Consider the following 17,889-nt stretch of genomic DNA (forward strand, 5'->3'; position numbering starts at 1 on the left):
ACAATTCACCCATTTAAAGTGTACAGTGGTTTTATTTTTTTTAACATCTTTATTGGAGTATAACTACTTTACAATGGTGTGTTAGTTTCTGCTGTATAACAAAGTGAATCAGCTATACATATATCCCCATATCTCCTCCCTCTTGCGTCTCCCTCCCACCCTCCCTATCCCACCCCTCTAGGGAAGCACCGAGGTGATCTCCCTGTGCTAAGCTGAGCCTGGTCTTAATATGGCACACGGGATCTTCATTGCAACATGCAGGGATCTTTTAGTTATGGCATGCATGCGGGATCTAGTTCCCCAACCAGGGATCGAACCTGGCTCGGCCCGCTGCATTGTGAGCACAGAGTCTTACCCACTGGACCACCAGGGAAGCCCCTGTCCAAGTATTTCTGCAACATAGTAGTTCAGTTGGTGATTTAAGGAGGCCCATTAGATGTGGGTTTTTTTTTTTTTTTTAATCTGTGCTCTTTTTTCTGTCATGGAATATCTGGACACAAGGACCATATAAATCTAGTAGTAAACCCCTCTGTCCATATTAGACTAAGGTTATGAAACCCTCTTAACCTATGTATATTTCTTTTATATCATCTTCAAGTTTAATAAATATTAGCATGTTTCCTTTGTGTCAAAAGCATTCTCATTTTTCTCAAACTGTCCCGAGGGTCCAACTTAATTCCACATCCTTAAGGCTGTGACCTGTTCATCACCCTTGCTGCCTGCCTGCCCCCAACCGAGGTGTCTAGGCAGCACTCAGAAAAAAAAGATCCAGTACTCTGTCTTGGTTCAAGGCCAGCTTCCCAAACCATCTGTGTCCCACCTAACTTTCCAACCTTCTGACCTGTGGTCTGATCACTTCTCTAGAGCATCACAGTAATGATTAGTGTGATGGTATTAGTATTACCAATATTCATATTACTTCTTTGGCATGTAGGAGAGGAAAAAGTCTCTTCTACTCTCTTAGGGTCTCTGGCTAGGCCTAAGAATTAAACTGACAAAAGATAAATTAACAGGAGAAAAACATGCAGGTTTTATTAGAATTTTACAGGTAAATGGGGACCTTCACAAGAGAATGAAGACCTGAAGAAGTGACCAGAGCAGAAAGCTTTTATACCTTTTAGACAAAGAAATGATAAATTATAAGAAATAAGACAAAGAGGTTTGAAATAGAGGCAGCAAATGGTGGGAAGTGAGGAGGAGATACCTGGAGGGGCAAAACTAGGAAGATAAGGTTATTTTAGTAAGTTTGTACAGACCCATTTCAGCACTGATTTCCAGTCTCTGGTATTAAGGACCAGAGACTTCTCTTGCTTGTACAGGAAGGCATCTTTCTCATTTTATGGCCTGTTTTTTTTTTTTTTTTTTTGCGGTACGCGGGCCTCTCACTGTTGTGGCCTCTCCCGTTGCGGAGCACAGGCTCCGGACGCGCAGGCTCAGCAGCTATGGCTCACGGGCCCAGCCACTCCGCGGCATGTGGGATCTTCCCGGACTGGGGCACGAACCCGTGTCTGCTGCATCGGCAGGTGGACGCTCAACCACTGCGCCACCAGGGAAGCCCTATGGCCTATTTTTAGGTAGAAAAAAGCAGGTCAGAGAGCCGTTCCTCCATCTGCTGCTTCTCAAGTGCCTTCAGCTCAAAATAGTGAATATGCCAAAACAGCATATTTTGGGGTGGCATGTCCTGAAGCCCTTCAGGTACTAACCTCTTACCATGATTTGCATTGGCCCTGGTCTACTTCTGGAGGTTTTTGATAACAATCGCACAGGATCTAGGAAACAGCCCATTTCTACCAGTCTTCCCAAAGAGAGCTGGACACCTGGAACCATTTTTAGTTTCACTATGTAAAAAAAAAAAAAAGGTGGTAAACAGAAGTTTTCCATGTAGTTTTTTTTTTTTGGCTGTCCCAGGTCTTAGTTGCAGCACGTGGGATCTTTTAGTTGGGGCATGCGGGATCTAGTTCCCTGGCCAGGGATCGAACCTGGGCCCCCTGCACTGGGAGCGCAGAGTCTTAACAACTGGACCACTAGGGAAGTCCCTTCCATGTAGTTTAAGTGATAATTCCTCCAAAAATAAAAACACAGATATTCATTCTCTGCCGGTGCCCGTTGCTGGCTAAATTCTGAATGTAACCTACCAGCTGCCCATCTGTAAATCTGTGATTATGGAATTTATTCCTAATGCTGAAGGCAGTGCACAGCACTCTAATTAGAACTTTTATTAAGGAATGAAGGATTGCTGAGCCAATGAAACTTAAAAGGGTGGAAACATAATTTCTAAAACTTTGATAGAAAAGGACATTCGCTTTTAATGTCATAAAAATATGCATGACTCTTAGAGTCGGCGTTTCATGAAAATAAGGTAGCCTAGGGCTTCCCTGGTGGCGCAGTGGTTGAGAGTCCGCCTGCCGATGCAGGGGACACAGGTCGTGCCCCGGTCCGGGAAGATCCCACATGCCGCAGAGCGGCTGGGCCCGTGAGCCATGGCTGCTGAGCCTGCGTGTCCGGAGCCTGTGCTACACAACGGGAGAGGCCACAACAGTGAGAGGCCCGCGTACCGCAAAAAAAAAAAAAAAAAAAAAAAAAAGGTAGCCTAAATAGAAAGGAATAGATGGTGAGCCAAATGGAAATTTTAATGCACTTCTTTCTCTTTCCTATTTTATTTTAGTTTGACCTCCTTAGATCCAGTGTTTGTGCAAGAACTAGTGGTTTTATGTGCAACAGCAATTTTTATGTCCCCATTACTGAGCACAGGAGCCAATGCTCTAGGTAGCTTTATGTATCACTAAAATGCCAAAGTTCTTAAGTACTTCAGTTCAGTAATAATAACAACAATAATTATAATGACAATATAATGCTAGGCTAAACCATAGTAACAAAAAAACCCAAATCACAGTGGATTATCACAATCAACTCTTATTTCATGTTCACACAAAGTCCAAATACAGTCCAGAGGCTCTCCTGTGAATTCTCCTTTGATGGTGACTCAGGGATCCAGGATCCATGCATAGTGTAGCTACACCATCACCAAGGTTGCTGCTGCAGAGGTAGAAGGAGATGCAGGAAATACACTGGCTTTTAACTGTCTTGGCCCATAAATGCCACTTTCCTCTCACATTTTATTGGCCAGAGCTAGTCACATGACTCCAACCTAACTGCAAGGGAGGCTGGGAAGAAGAGCACAAGAATATTTGGTGAGTCTTTCCTACAAGTAGTGATAATTTATTGATCAATGCTATCTGTATTCCAAGTACTGTGCTGGTTAACTTACATGCATTATCTCAGATGCTCAAAACAACCTTTTAGGATATGTGCTATTAATTTCACTTTATAGATGAGTAAACCAAGGCTCACAAAAATTAATTTTCATATATTATCTCAGATGCTAGCAAAAACATTTGAAATGTGTATTATTAACTCCATTTTACAATTGAGACTCATAAACATAAACAAATCTTTCAAAAGCCAAATGGCAGAAGTGGGATTTGAACTTTAGAATAGGTTCATCTTCTTGCTTCTCCACATGGTATGTGCCAAGTATAATGCTAGGCTCTGGGAATACCAGAAACAAAAGGAAAGGTGGGGAAGGGAAAGAAAGAGGTCCACTGCTATTCCCTGACAGCAGAACTGCCATCAGCACCATGCCTGGCGCCGCAATGGGGTGTTCACCCCTGGACCAGAGATATAAAGAACATTATTTCCAAAGGCAAAAATCCCAGCACTTGGTCAGAGTCAGGTTTTCTGTGAAGTTAATAGCATTTATGGTTCAGAATCCTCACTTTCATAGGCACCTTCCAAGGCCCTGGGAGGGACCCCAGCAATGTACTCAGAGAATATTACATTTTTATAAAATATGGAAAAGGTCTTGTAACAACAATTAGTTAAGACCACGGTCTCTTTCTACTCCTATGTCCTGACTGTCACTTAACTTCTCATGTTAGTGGTAACCTGCCTGTAGGCATGTTTAAGATCCAGTTAAATAGAAATTGAATAGGATATACATTTACTTTGGCTCAAATGAGATATATTCCTATGACTCACAATTATTCCATTATAAATAAGTTATTGCCAACCATCCTGGTGTAAGGAATGGCTTCCAGGAATATCCCTAATGCCTACTATGCTGACTCACCAGACATCACAACACAAATGTGCAGAGCTAGAGGTAGTATTGTGACTTGAACGTCCTCTATGGCCCCCAGGAACAGACGTATATGGGTGAAAAAGGAAACGTGAATCTTTGGAAAATTCCTCCAATCATCAGACTTGTAAAATTGTGAACAGAGTATGTAGTTCCCATAAATATCTAGTCAAAGTAAAAGTTCCCTTTCTGTCACAAATATACTCAATAATGCAGCATATACAATTATAAACGCACCATATTTTTTCTTTTGATGGCAACTGCATGAAATAAAATATATTTATTGCATTTCTGTGTTTGGAGGAATACTAGAGAGAGTGCATATGTGAGTGAAACTTTTAGAGGTTTCCCAAATTTGACAACAATCAATAATTTTCATGACCAATAATGGGTTGTGGAAATAAAAGAAACATTTATAAACTATCAATAATAATAAAAAAATTTTCAACCAACCATGCTAGTGAAAAGATTAATTTATTCTATTTCATCTACAGAAAATGATATACAATTTCAAATTGTTGGTATATGAACAGGTAATCAAAGTGCATATACCCAAAAATATTGGGGAAAGGGCAGTTTAGTTTCAGATATTTAGTTTGTGATATTTATCAGCTCTTTTAATTTTATTTTTGTGTGTAATTTCTTTTTCTATGTATAAATTCACAATCATACCTACTTTGTGTTCTTTTTCTTAGAGACTTCTCCAATTATGTAAGCTTTAGGCCCTTCTATAGACTGAATGTGTCTTACCCCTCCCCCACCCAATTCGTATGTTGAAACCTAATCCCCAATTTGATGGTATTAGGCAGTTGGGTCTTTGGGAGGTGATTAGGTCATGAGGGTGGGGCCCTCATGAGTGGAATTAGCCCCTCATAAAGAGACCTCAGAGAGCTCCCTTGCCCCTCCCACCATGTGAGGACACAATGACAAGACAGTTATCTATGAACCAGGAAGACAGCCCTCTGCTGACACCTTGGTCTTGGATTTCCCAGCTTCCAGAACTGTGAGAAATAAATTTCTGTCATTTATAAGCCACCTGGTCTATGGTATTCTGTTGTAGCAGCCCAAACAAACTCAGACAAGCCCCCAAAAACCTGGATCCACCCTCACACTGGCATACATTAGCTGGAAAAAATGTCCATATTACTGACCCAGCAGACCATCAACTACTGTAACATTTGAAAAACATGAAAAAATAAAATAATAAAGGATCTAGATGACAATAATGTGGTTAGTCTACATGCCAGCCATTTCAAAGCAAGTAAGTTTTTGATGTTTTAAATTATTCAACCCAGGAGATAAGTATTTAATCTGTAAAGACATGTGGATTTGAAATTCCACTGCCAAAGATAAAGAACAGTCTCTAAATTGTTACTTGTTATATCTCCATGCAGATTATATTTATCAATCATCGGTACTATTCCACTTTAAAGGACGCCTGTGGCTAAATTAGGCCAGGAAATAAAGGTCCTTGGATAAAAGTGGCCTTCATAGAACTAAGAAAGACGTCCTTCTAATCCACTCTACACAATTTAAACTCTCTAGGGAGAATTAGAGTTTCTATCTGGCACAAAGTGAAGCCACCCTCTTGTTAGTGGATATAGGATACTTTTAATCACCAAGATACGCAAAGAAATTAGATAGCACCCAGGAAAAAAAAAGGGAGAACTTAATGCTGATGATTTGAAGCTTAATAAATAATGTGATTGCTTAAGGTTAATAAATATCTGATTTTTTTTTACAGCATTGTTATACCATCAACATTTTCAAAAGTTCTGCTTGGAAAGCAAAAATAGCATTTCTCATATTGAATGTTTTTAATAGCATGAAGGGGAAAATGAGACTAAAATAAGACATTGTCCTTATCACTCTTTATCGGAATATCTCAAAACACATTACAGAAATTAACTTGGTAACCCTTAAGTTCTAGATAATTCTGAAATAATACATTAGCTGTTCATTAGCTGGGCAATCTATAGCCTAGAGAGATGAAGCGATTATTGAAGGTTAAGTAGTAAATCAAGTGCAAAAATAAAGATGGGGAGGAGGGGACTGGAAGCTAAAATCCTGAGCACAAATTCCTGGACTAATCCATTCCAGGAAGTTTCTTGCTAAAATACATATTGTTTCTTCTTAAGAAGACACTAAGGCCCTGTTTTCAATAAACTAATAAAATTCCAGAGAGGATTTAATGGTCACTCTGAGAGTTATTCAAAGGATCTAATTATATTCCAATCTTTCTAAACATGTGAACCACAGGTAATTTTGAAAAATTTGATTCACAGAAAATCCACAGAACAACAAATCAATGAAGAATGTGTTTATGGTAGAAAATCCTTATTGGATGAAAATAGTCCTGTTCACACTTTGTACTTCCTCCAAATTCTATTTCACTCAAATTCTGGGAAACCAAAAGAGAAACAAACAAAAAAGAATTGAAAACTAGATGGATGTAATCCTAGAATTTTTTTTTTAATCAGGAAGGGATTTTATAGATCATCCAGTTAGCCTTCAATGTTCATGTTCTATAGACCCAAAAGTTTAAATGACATGTCTGAAATAGTCATTTAGTTAGAGGCAAAGTTAGGACCAGAAAACAAGTTTCCATTCCTACTACCACAGGACCATGATATATCCCAAACCTCTACCCTACTCCCCTCCAAAAAAAGATATAGAAAAAAAAATTTTTTTACAGTGGATGATCACATTAAAAAAATAATAGTCCTAGGTTACATGAGCAGAATTTCTAAGACAGCTTAATTCCTTAAATTGTTTTTTTGTTTTTTTTTCTGGTACACGGGCCTTTCACTGTTGTGGCCTCTCCCATTGCGGAGCACAGGCTCCGGATGCGCAGGCTCAGCGGCCATGGCTCACGGGCCCAGCCACTCTGCGGCATGTGGGATCTTTCCAGACCGGGGCATGAACCCATGTCCCCTGCATTGGCAGGCGGACTCTCAGCCACTGCGCCACCAGGGAAGCGCTCTTAAATTGTTTTTAATCAAAGTAAAACTCATCTTCCCAAGAGACAGGTGAGAATGCTATTTTGCTTTTAAGATTAGGGTTGGTGTTAGCACAGAGGTGAAAGAGAAAACTATGTGAAGGGGGAAACTACACAGAACTATACACTCAGCAACCCCATTAAAGCCATATGCTGGATACAGAGGAAAAGGAAATGAAAAGCTTTGAAATGTAGCTGTCCCACTCCCTGCTATTTCCACTCAATCCCAACTATTTTTCCATCAGGATCCAACACATGTGCAGTGACACATGGAAACAGGGTGAGCTCATGAACCCAGGGGAACAGAGAGTCCAGCATTCCCAGAGCAGCACCCTGGAAGCACGTGGCCACTCCTAACCTCCACCCCTATAGATGGTAGTGGAAGACCTAGTGATGGAAAAACTTACTTCACAGCAGGAGAGGAAAGCCAAAAGATAATTCAGACACCTGGTTGCTGTTTACTAATTATGCCAGCAGACAAAATCATTAGATCTAAAACTAATCTAGTTGGACAATATCTCTGTTTATTAAAATCAGAGCAAGGATCTCCTTTGGGACGTTGGAAGATAGTGGTACCAAAAACTAGTAATCAATGAAGGTTCTACAAACATAGTGGAGTAAGTTGTTCTGTCCATGTTCCTCAGGTAGGTCTTATTTAGAAAACCTCTCAGCTGAACACAGGGCATGACAAAGCTCAATTTGTAGAATGGAAGGAAGGCTTCTATTTTTCCATCTTTTCTTCGTGTTTGTATGTTTCTGAAACTATGGTATTAACATTTTAAATTGAATCTATAAATAAGCATTATGATGAGAAGCTTCCCTTATTGGGAAGGCCAGGCTCAGTAGATGACCTTAAGTAAGATGATCAGCTGCTTTGTTTCCAGTAATCTGGTTTCGTGATATATCCTTCTCCTAGGTATTAAGGTCTGGTTTGAATTAACTGTACACTCAGCAACCCCAGAACTGCTCAGAGCTGTAAGAGCAACTGAAAGGACTTATTTTTAACTGGTGGCCCAAAAAGGCTTCCTTGTGGTTTGTGGCATACAGTTTATTTGTTTAACTACTTACTCACTTGATGGGCATTCATTGACATCCCACACACATATGCCAAGCACTGTGCTAGGTGTACTTTTAAAACATGACCTAGTTTCAAGCCCTGTTTCTGCCAGGTATTTACAGTGGGTCATGATATTTAACCCCTCTGAGCCTCTGTTTCCTCATAGGTTTATTGTAAGAACTGAAAGAGATAATACATGTAAAGCTTAATAAATAGTGGTTTTAAAAATACAGCTTCTGCCTTTGAGTAGCTCAGTCTGAAAGTATGACATGTACATAAACAACTAAAATGTAATTTGATATTTGCTACAACAGAAGGTGTACGTACCAAGTAATTTGAAAATACAGAGAAAGGAGTGGCTAATTCTGTCTAGAGTGGGGATGGGGGATGTCATCAATGAAGTGTCAAAGAGCAGGTGACCTTGAAGTATGAGTATAGCATGGGAGGAAGAGACATTCAGAAAAGTTAAAATTGAATTCACCAGGTCCCTGGAAAGTGAGAACCCCCTCCAGGTAGCAGCTGAAGAGTTTACCCCTAAGGCTTGCAATGCTCCTGTTCCTAGAAGCTGGAAGTTGCTAAGGTGTTGGCCTTTTCCAACTTCACACCACACTGCACGGCCCTGATGCCATTTCTTCTCACTCCCACAAGCACAAACTGAGGGGCCTGACTTTCCCAAGGCAGCAGTTTGGGAAAAGGATAGGGTAGATGGATCCAATCAGTAGATGGATCATACAGGAAGCAGGGAGGAACTACTGGATAAACCTAGAGTTAAAAAAAATAATTCAAGTACATAGTACACTCAGGGTATGTAGGACTTAGTAAGCGTTCTATTAGTAGACAACATTTCCAGTCCCAAAATATTGGAATGGCTATTTCTTCTAACACATAAGAACAGTAATGTACAGTCACAAACTAGTAATTTATCACTAATGAAGCAATGACCTAGTATGGAGACGGCAAATAGAAGGTACCATTGTCCCCTCCCCAGCCCTGGGCAGACATTATTAATCAATCTTGGCATGCTTTCTCATTGAGCCTAGACACAACCTCAGAATCTTGGCTCTTATTGTCATGCCTGAACTAGTAGCTCTGTGGAGAACATGCTAAAAACAAAAGACCATGAAAAACATGACATAGTGCCTACAGAAAGATCAGGGTTGCAGTCTCATTCATCTGATTAAGAGCATCATGCAAACCCAAAGTTCAGCTCTAGATATTTACTATAAATGGGGCTGAAACAGTGTGTTGGATAATTGTGGATTGACTTACTCAGCATTAAGGCCAACTCCGTTCTAGCAGCTAGAAGCTGCAAAGCTAAGAAATGACATCTGGTCGCTTTAAATTTAAGGTTTCCGATATTGATTCAGAAACACTCATAAAGAGAAAGGCAGGTCTGTGACAGATGCAGCATTGTCCTGTGGTTAGCAGCAATGATGGGCCTCCTGACCCAGAGACTTCTCCCTCCCTGCTGGAGGGAGACTGAAGCATCTCACACCAATGCCCAGGTCTGGAATGAGATTTGAGGAGTCATTACTGGAAGTTCAACCTAGAAGCTATTTCTTCAGCTCCCTCCTCCACAGTGATTTCACAAACTTCTTAATAGTCAAATATCTTTCTGCTTAAACAGGCTAGATTCTGTTGCCCACAACTGAACTCTGACTGATAAAGGCACGAAAAAACCTACCTTAAACCATATTTTCTGGAGGAAATATATTTAGCAAAAATAATTCTAACAGCATGAATGTTTTAGTTAAAGCTCATATTTCTATAGCGTCAGCTAATAGCTCTGTGAAAATGAATTCAAAATCTGTATTTCTAACTCCAGCTTCTGACCCTGTCTGTATTCTCTTATCTCAGATTGCTTCCTGGACTTCCACACTTGGATGTCCTGTCAGCACCAGGAAGTCCTATGTCAATAATTTCATTTTTCATCTTCTCTTTCATTATCCTGGCCACCTGAACTCCAAATTCCAGCATAATCTGACTTCCCGCTTTCTCCCTTACCAAACCCTGAAAATTCTTCCGCATAATCTCTCTTTTCCACCTCTTTCACTATCATCGGTCTAGTTCAGGCCTTCTTCAGCTCATGCTTGCCCTATTATATTATTCTATCTGGTTTCCCTATTGTCAGTATCTCCCCAAACCCCTTAGCCCTCAAATTTACCCTAGCCATGGCAACCCAATTAATACTACTAAAAATCATTCTCATCTTGATACTTCCCATTCAAACATTTCCAGACTTCCAATACTTTGAATATAAAATTCAGGGAGTTCCCTGGTGGTGCAGTGGTTGAGAATCCGCCTGCCAATGCAGGGGACACGGGTTCGAGCCCTGGTCCAGGAAGATCCCACATGCCGTGGAGCAACTAAGCCTGTGCGCCACAACTACCGAAGCCCATGTGCCTAGAGCCCGTGCTCCGCAACAAGAGAAGCCACCGCAATGAGAAGCCTGCGCACTGCAACAAAGAGTAGCCCCTGCTCGTCGCAACTAGAGAAAGCCCGCACACAGCAACAAAGACCCAATGCAGCCAAAAAAAATTCCAACAACTTAAGTTGGCACTCAAGGCTTTCACAATCTGACTGCCAACTATCTACCCAAGGTTATTTCCCACTACTTCCCTCATTGAATCAATACTCCAGCCAACTACAGCCAAACTGGCCTCTTTACTTCACCTTCTTATTAACACACTATTTTGAAAAAACCTGCCTGGTACACACATTTTCCCTTCTTGCAGTGCCCTTACTCTCTTCTCTGCATTTCATGTAATATTGAATGGAAAATCAAAATTCGTCCTCCATTGAAAGGGAAAAGTAGCGGGGAGGTGGACACAGACTCCAAAAGGTATCTGAATGACAAACAGGAGAAAATGTACTAAATTGAGAAAATAACATTTTAGATTATTTTTACTGTTTTAGTCAATTGACTATCAGACATAAATTTTATTTAGATTCTGGAAGAGCTGCAGTCTGGTGTTAATATTGTGGCTCTCTGGGATTGAAAATACTGTTTGAATGGGCTGAAGCCATTAGATTTTTATCCACGTTGGATGAGAAATAGTACAGCTGACTTACAGAAATGACTTTCTGGTGAATGTAATAGTCAATAAGGCCAGACAAAACTTGGTTACCTTCAGCCTAGTGAAACATCCAGGCAGATGACTGGCTAGCTGAAACCCTCCATCACCACCATATGTTTTCTCTGTGACAATTTTAGGGTCTGCAGCAGGAGTGCATTGTTCATCATACCTATCTCACCAGATGGACTTAACTCTACTTGTAGAGCAAGGAAACGCTTTTCTCTTCCTTCATCCTCTCTCCTATTCTGCAGTTTGCTTCCAGGAGCAGGTAAAAGGATTCCCTCCCAGATATGTAGCTTCTTAACACATCATCTCCACCCTCTTCCCTGCTGCCACTGCCCTTTTCTACTGTGGGCTATGGCATAGTACACTGAGTGAGGCATCTAAATTCAAACTTGTTGATTATGGCCTTAGGCTCACTTTGTTCACCTTGTTTGCTATCTATACCCATATGACACAAGGGATGGATGTCTAAGGCTCCAAGGGTTATTTTTGGTGCCCTGCCAATTGTCACTTGTCAAAACCTGAGAAGCTCCCACAATCTTCTTTCCATGTCAACCAGCCTTTCCCTAGAGGGCTGGGTGTTCCTCTTCATCTTCTCCCCATCTCCTTCATATTTAGTTCTAAGAACTCTAGACCAGGCAAATGCCTGCTTCTCTACTCTAACAAGATGTGCCCCAGCCATAGCCAAAAGTCTATCTTCCTATTATTTGCAGCTATGATTTAGAGACTTAAATCCCATCCTCAGATCCCATCTTGGTAACTAGTCCTTACCTTTTAAATTCTCATCAGTCATCTAAAGTCACAGAACTTAACTGGAAAAAGTGAATGACAATTTTCCTATGTCTAAAGTCCATCAATTTTTTTTCTAGAAACTTCTTGACCAAATAAGCTTCCAAACCCATTCCTTTTCCAATAAATGGGCTCAATAACTCTTTTTAGACTTTCCATACCAACTGTTGTACTGGGGAAAGACAAGCCACATCAAATCTGCAGATTTGATACAATACAAAATTTGATACATACAAGAAATCACAACGTCCATTTTTCACTCAAAAGGTTGATTTTCACCTAATAGTTAAGGCCCTCCTGGATGAATCACAATTCTTCCCAGGTTAGTATGCCATTCTGTGTCCCATATTCTTTTCTTTTTTTTTCCCTCTCGTCCAAGTCACATTCTTCTGCTCTCCTTTCTCAAGAGCCAGGTATTGGTTCACCATTATTCTCAGGAGTATGCATACTTCTTCTTTTCTAGAGGGTCCAGATTGTTATACACTTTTTGATACGAAGAGGCTCACATATATCATCCTTACCTCTCCTTCAGGTAGATTTTTATATCCTCTTCCTCTTCTTATATTTCTCTACTTTTTATTCTCCTTACTCAGGTTCCAATTCTCTTCCATCTTACTAGAATCATATGTTGTCTGGTTTTCTCAATTCTCTCCAAAAACTTTGCATCCAATATTTTTTTTCATTCGCAAAGTTCCTTCACACTCTGCTCAAGCCAGATTGCATTTAGTTCCTGTATATCTAGTTCTTCCCTCTGACAAGAATATAAACACATTCTCTAGTTTACCCTGAGCTCCATTCCTAGGAGCTAAGGAGCTCTAAGAAGTTCCAGGGTTGGAATCTGAAATGGAATCCTCATTCTTTGTGACTCCTCTCCATAACTGATTTGGTTGACAAAATGTTTAATCATGTATCTCCCTACCAAAGAAGCTGATAATTGCTCTGGAAATTACCCATGTACTTCATTCAACTACTCAGCCACATTTAAAGCTCAGGAGAGGGTGTCTTGGGCCCTTTTGGAAATGTAAAGCACTCCCATCTTGAAAATAGAATGATAAAAGCTTGGAGTCCATCATTCAGCAGGCCTAGCGAGGTAACCCCTGTTATAGGATCTCAGGGGGTTCTGTACCTTTCTTCACAGTTATCATCAGTTAGTTCAGTGATTAATTGCTTAACATCTGAATTCTTAACATTGACACCTACTATTACTGTCCAATTTGCTACTTGTTACCCAAAATATGAATCACAGGCAATAGGTTTCACAATCATCACACTGAGTATTCAGCAGTTTATGGAGAGCTAACATTTCAACTTGCAGCAAAGTAAACAAGAAGGACGATGCACTTGTAGGCATGTGCTCTGAACGCAGATGGGTGACAGGCCACAGGTGCTGCAGAAAGCAAATGAAGGACCTTCTGCTTGGGCTACAGAGTCACTGCTAAAGATTATAAACTCCCTTGCTCATACCAGAACTTCCTGGGCAACAGAGCCACAGGAGACATCTCAGTGGGAAAGCCTGCTTGGCTTCAACTCTAATAACCTGAACAAGATGCAGGGTCATTAGCCCCAGGCTGTGCCCTCCAGGGCAAGCTTTTGGTCACCTTGCAACAGGCGTGCTTTCCTCTAGTGGTCCAGAACAACCTCACACTCGTTCCACCCTCCGTGTTCCTCCATCCTCCAGGAAGAATCTAGTTTCTTTTCTCCTGCACCAAACTATAACACATTAAACACTTTTTCTCCTGACCATTTAGCAACTTTTTGCTCTTACGTCATGGAAATTGGAATAGAACAAGTAATGAAATGTCCTAGGACAAAAGAGAACTGAATTCTAATCCTAATTTTGCCTTGAGCAAGTCACAGTTCTGGACCTGTTTCTTCAGCAGTTAAATCAGGAGGCCATATGCTTCAAGGTTCAGTTTGGTTTTATTTTTACTTAGGGTAGACCCTCTATGACAGAGTCTTTCATGCTGGGGGTCAGAATTTACTAGTGTGTCATAAAATTCATTTTTCTGATAGAATGGAATATATCAGAGTACAGTGAATAGAATAAGAGTATTGTTTATGCAACTTTTGTTGTGTCTTCGTGTGCATCTATGAGTAGAATGTCGAACATATTTCTTCGTGTGGATAAGAGTGAAAAAAATTTTTTAATCTCTGCCCTACAGATACAGACAGAAATTAGATTAGTGGTTGCCTAGGGCTGGGGGTAGGAATGGGGGGTGACTGTAAAGGGACTGAAGACTTCTTTTTAGGGCGATGGAAATGTTCTAAAGTTAAGTTGTGGTGGTGGTTGTACAACTCTGTAAATACATTAAATTAAATTACATGCTGAAAATGGGTGAATGTTATGGTATTTAAATTATATCTCAATAAAGTTATTCAAAAATAAAAACAGAACACTGCTCTAGAGGTACATGGGCTTCAGGACACCAAAATTATATCATGAATTTTATCTTTCTAAGGAGAAGAAATGTAGCTTTTATCAGACTATTAAGTGATCCTAGACTCACAGAACTATTTGAACCAGTTGATCAAACTGTCAATCTCCTTCTAGCGCTAAAATTCTGTAATTCTAAATCCTTAAAGTTCATTTTAACTTTAGTTCATCAAACTTACAGCGATAGGGAATTCCCTGGTGGTCCAGTGGTTAGGACTCTGCAGTTCCACTGCAGGGGGTGTGGGTTTGATCCCTGGTTGGGGGAACTAAGACCCTGCATGCCTCGCAGTGCAGCAAAAACAAACAAAATTACAGTGATAAAGTTTTGCCTCCAAAGCGTTTCTAAGAGTCTATCTGTCCAATAATCTGGGTGAATGGGATTATATGTATTAAAATACTTTTAAAAATAAATTATTGCACAAATTTGAAATATTATTAATAGCCTATCAAGAATTAAGTATTTTATTTTTATTAAATATTATTTATGTTATTATTAAGTAGTATTTATTTTATTATTAAATATTTTATAATATTTACATGCATTTGGTCTATATCCACAGTATTTTTTGTTTTTTGTTTTTTTATCCACAGTGTTTTTAGTCATAGCTATATCTGCAATTCATATGCTAATTGAATATTGCAATGGTATTTGTACCTCCAATTTTTATCTCTAATTGATCTATAATGCCAAGGATGGTGAAGTTCACAGATCCTCCACAATCCTTTCACTAGTGTGCAAACTCTTTGGTCCTGAAGTAAACCAGAATATGTCACCCCAAAGTATGCCACTTTGGCATATTGACTATTGTGACTTAAAGGCACTTAAGAAATAGCAGGTGTAAGAAAGATACTCTGGCTCTCCTTTTCCTTCCTAAAAACAGGAGATAAAGGTGCCCTCCCTGTACCAGGAGGAAAGAAGACATTTTTATCAGCCCAGAGATGGCACCAGAGGAATCTGCAAACAAACCTTACTGTATCCACATATTTACCTTCCCCCAGTCTGTGTCCTTGGCAGCCTGCAACTACTTTCCTCTATCCTGTCGTTACTCTACAAATCTCTTGTTCCTGGTTGAAGATGCTATATAAGCTGGAATTCTAGGCCATCATTTTGAGTTACTTTTGGTTTAGGTTTCTCTCCCACGATATGGGCTGTACACATCAATAAACTGTTCTTCTCTTGATAATCCATCTTTTTGTTAAAGAATCCCAGCTGAAAATCTAAGACGGGTAGAGGTAAAGTTTTGCCTCTCCTAAAGTACCAAAAGTGAAGAGTCAAGAGACAGAAAGGGAAAAAAAAGGTGGGGGATGGTTCCTGTATCTATGTAAAGAGAAAGGCAGGCTGGGAATTTTTAAACAAAGTGGCAATATCAAGACAGGAAAAAGTATTTCTGGGTGATGTTGGATTCTTATGTACAGGCCATGAACTGTCAGCCAACTACACTTACTAGGTTGTGAGTTCCTTGATGGCAAAAGAACACTTCTAATTTATCTAATAATGTTTAAAATAGGGCTTTATACAGAGTAAGTATTTAGTGTTTGTTAAATTGCAATGTTTGTTAAAACGCACAGTGGTTGATAATAAACTAAGGACTGGATGCAACCTAAGTGTCCATCAAGAAGGGACTGGTTAAATAAATTGATACTTTCAAACTGTTATAATAGTGAAGTATGTTTACATATACTGTTATTAAATGATCTCCAGAGTACACCATTAAGTGAAAAAAGCAATGTGTAGTATATCCTCATGAAGTCCAAGAAAATTAATCTCATCATGCCACTTACATTAAGAAGTTCACAGGAAAAATACCAAATGGATCCTCTGGCATACAATATTTTGTGCCATACACTTTTTGCAGTAGGCTAAAAAATTTCCCCTAAATTATAAAATTCTAGGTTCTAATCTGGAAGAGTTAACCCAATTTTTGTAAACAGTGAATATCTTTTTGTCCTGCATTAAAATTCATCAATAAAATGGTGTTCATTTACATTAATTATAGTGGTGATTGCTTATGGCTGTGCTGGATAATATAGTCCAGGCTCAAGTTCTATTTTTAGACAACTGCTCTGAGGATCATTAGACACCTGTCCTATTTAGCAGCTGGAATAGTTAAGCATCATAGTGTTTTTAAAATAGCAGACAAGCCAACCACAAAGACATATTTTAAACAAGGGAGTTTTAGTATTGAAGATCATGATTTGAATTCTTTCAATGCTATCTTAATAAAAGTATTTTAAGCTCTAAGATATGATCCAAGCAAAGTCAGATGGAGAAAAAGGTGGATTTGCCTGAAATCAAATGAAAATAAAAATTTCTTCCCCACCTCTCCACTTCTATACCTTGGTTGCAGTACCTAGAATCAAGTAAGAATGAACTTGGGCCTCATAAAATTCACATTAGAATGGAGAAGGGAAATTTTTAATAACTCTAATATGCCAAGGTGTCTTTTAGGCTGAAAAGAATCTTCAGAGATCTAGTCTAACTTCAATACCCTTGTTTTACAGAACAGGAAACTGGGGCTCAGAATGTTAATGTGACGGTCCCAACATGGATTCTAAAGACTGTCCAAAGAATCATGGTAAAAATGAGATTCAACATGACTTGTAATACTATATATAAAATAGGTAAACAGCAAGGACCTACTCTATAAAACAGGGAAATATACTCAATATCATGTAATAATCTATAATGGAAAAGAATCTGAAAAAGAATATATAGGGCCTCCCTGGTGGCGCAGTGGTTGAGAGTCCGCCTGCCGATGCAGGGGACACGGGTTCGTGCCCCGATCCCGGAGGATCCCACATGCCGCGGAGCGGCTGGGCCCGCGAGCCATGGCCGCGGAGCCTGTGTGTCCGGAGCCTGTGCTCCGCAATGGGAGAGGCCACAGCAGTGAGAGGCCCGCGTACAGCAAAAAAAAAAAAAAAAAAAAAAAAAAAAAAAAAAAAAAAAAAAAAAAAAAAAAAAAAGAATATATAGAGAGAGCCAAATTACTGTGCTGTACACTCGAATCTAACACAACATTGTAAATTAACTATACTTCAATATAAAAACACCATAATGTGACTTGTATTTCTCACCCAGCCCCAGGGTAAGTGAGCATGGTAATCCATCCTCATTTGATGGAGACTGGGTTACAAGTAGGTATGTAACCCAGCATCAGTCAAACAAATATAAGGGAAATTTTCTATGGGGGATAGTTTCTGGAAGAGATTTATCTTTAATAAGAAGAAAAACAATGATGAGGACTACATCTTCTTCTGGCTGTGAATGCAATAGTTTCAAGATGCAATTCCTGGAGCTACAATAGCCGTACTGAAACCTTCTATGACAAGCATTAGAATGAAAAGTCAACCCATTGAGGCTGAAAGGAAAGATGCAAAGAATGGTGGCTACCA

The 17,889-nt window shown here is 39.7% G+C and overlaps 1 non-coding gene across 1 annotated transcript; it reads right to left on the minus strand.

Moving 5' to 3' along the window:
* Positions 1–296: 296 nt before the first annotated feature.
* On the minus strand, positions 297–373 carry TRNAV-CAC (transfer RNA valine (anticodon CAC)). Its single transcript has one exon. It is a non-coding gene; the product is annotated as a tRNA-Val (tRNA).
* Between the last annotated feature and the right edge of the window lie 17,516 nt (positions 374–17,889).

Source organism: Mesoplodon densirostris, chromosome 3 (assembly GCF_025265405.1).
Source record: "Mesoplodon densirostris isolate mMesDen1 chromosome 3, mMesDen1 primary haplotype, whole genome shotgun sequence".
NCBI classification, from domain to species: Eukaryota; Metazoa; Chordata; class Mammalia; order Artiodactyla; family Ziphiidae; genus Mesoplodon; species Mesoplodon densirostris.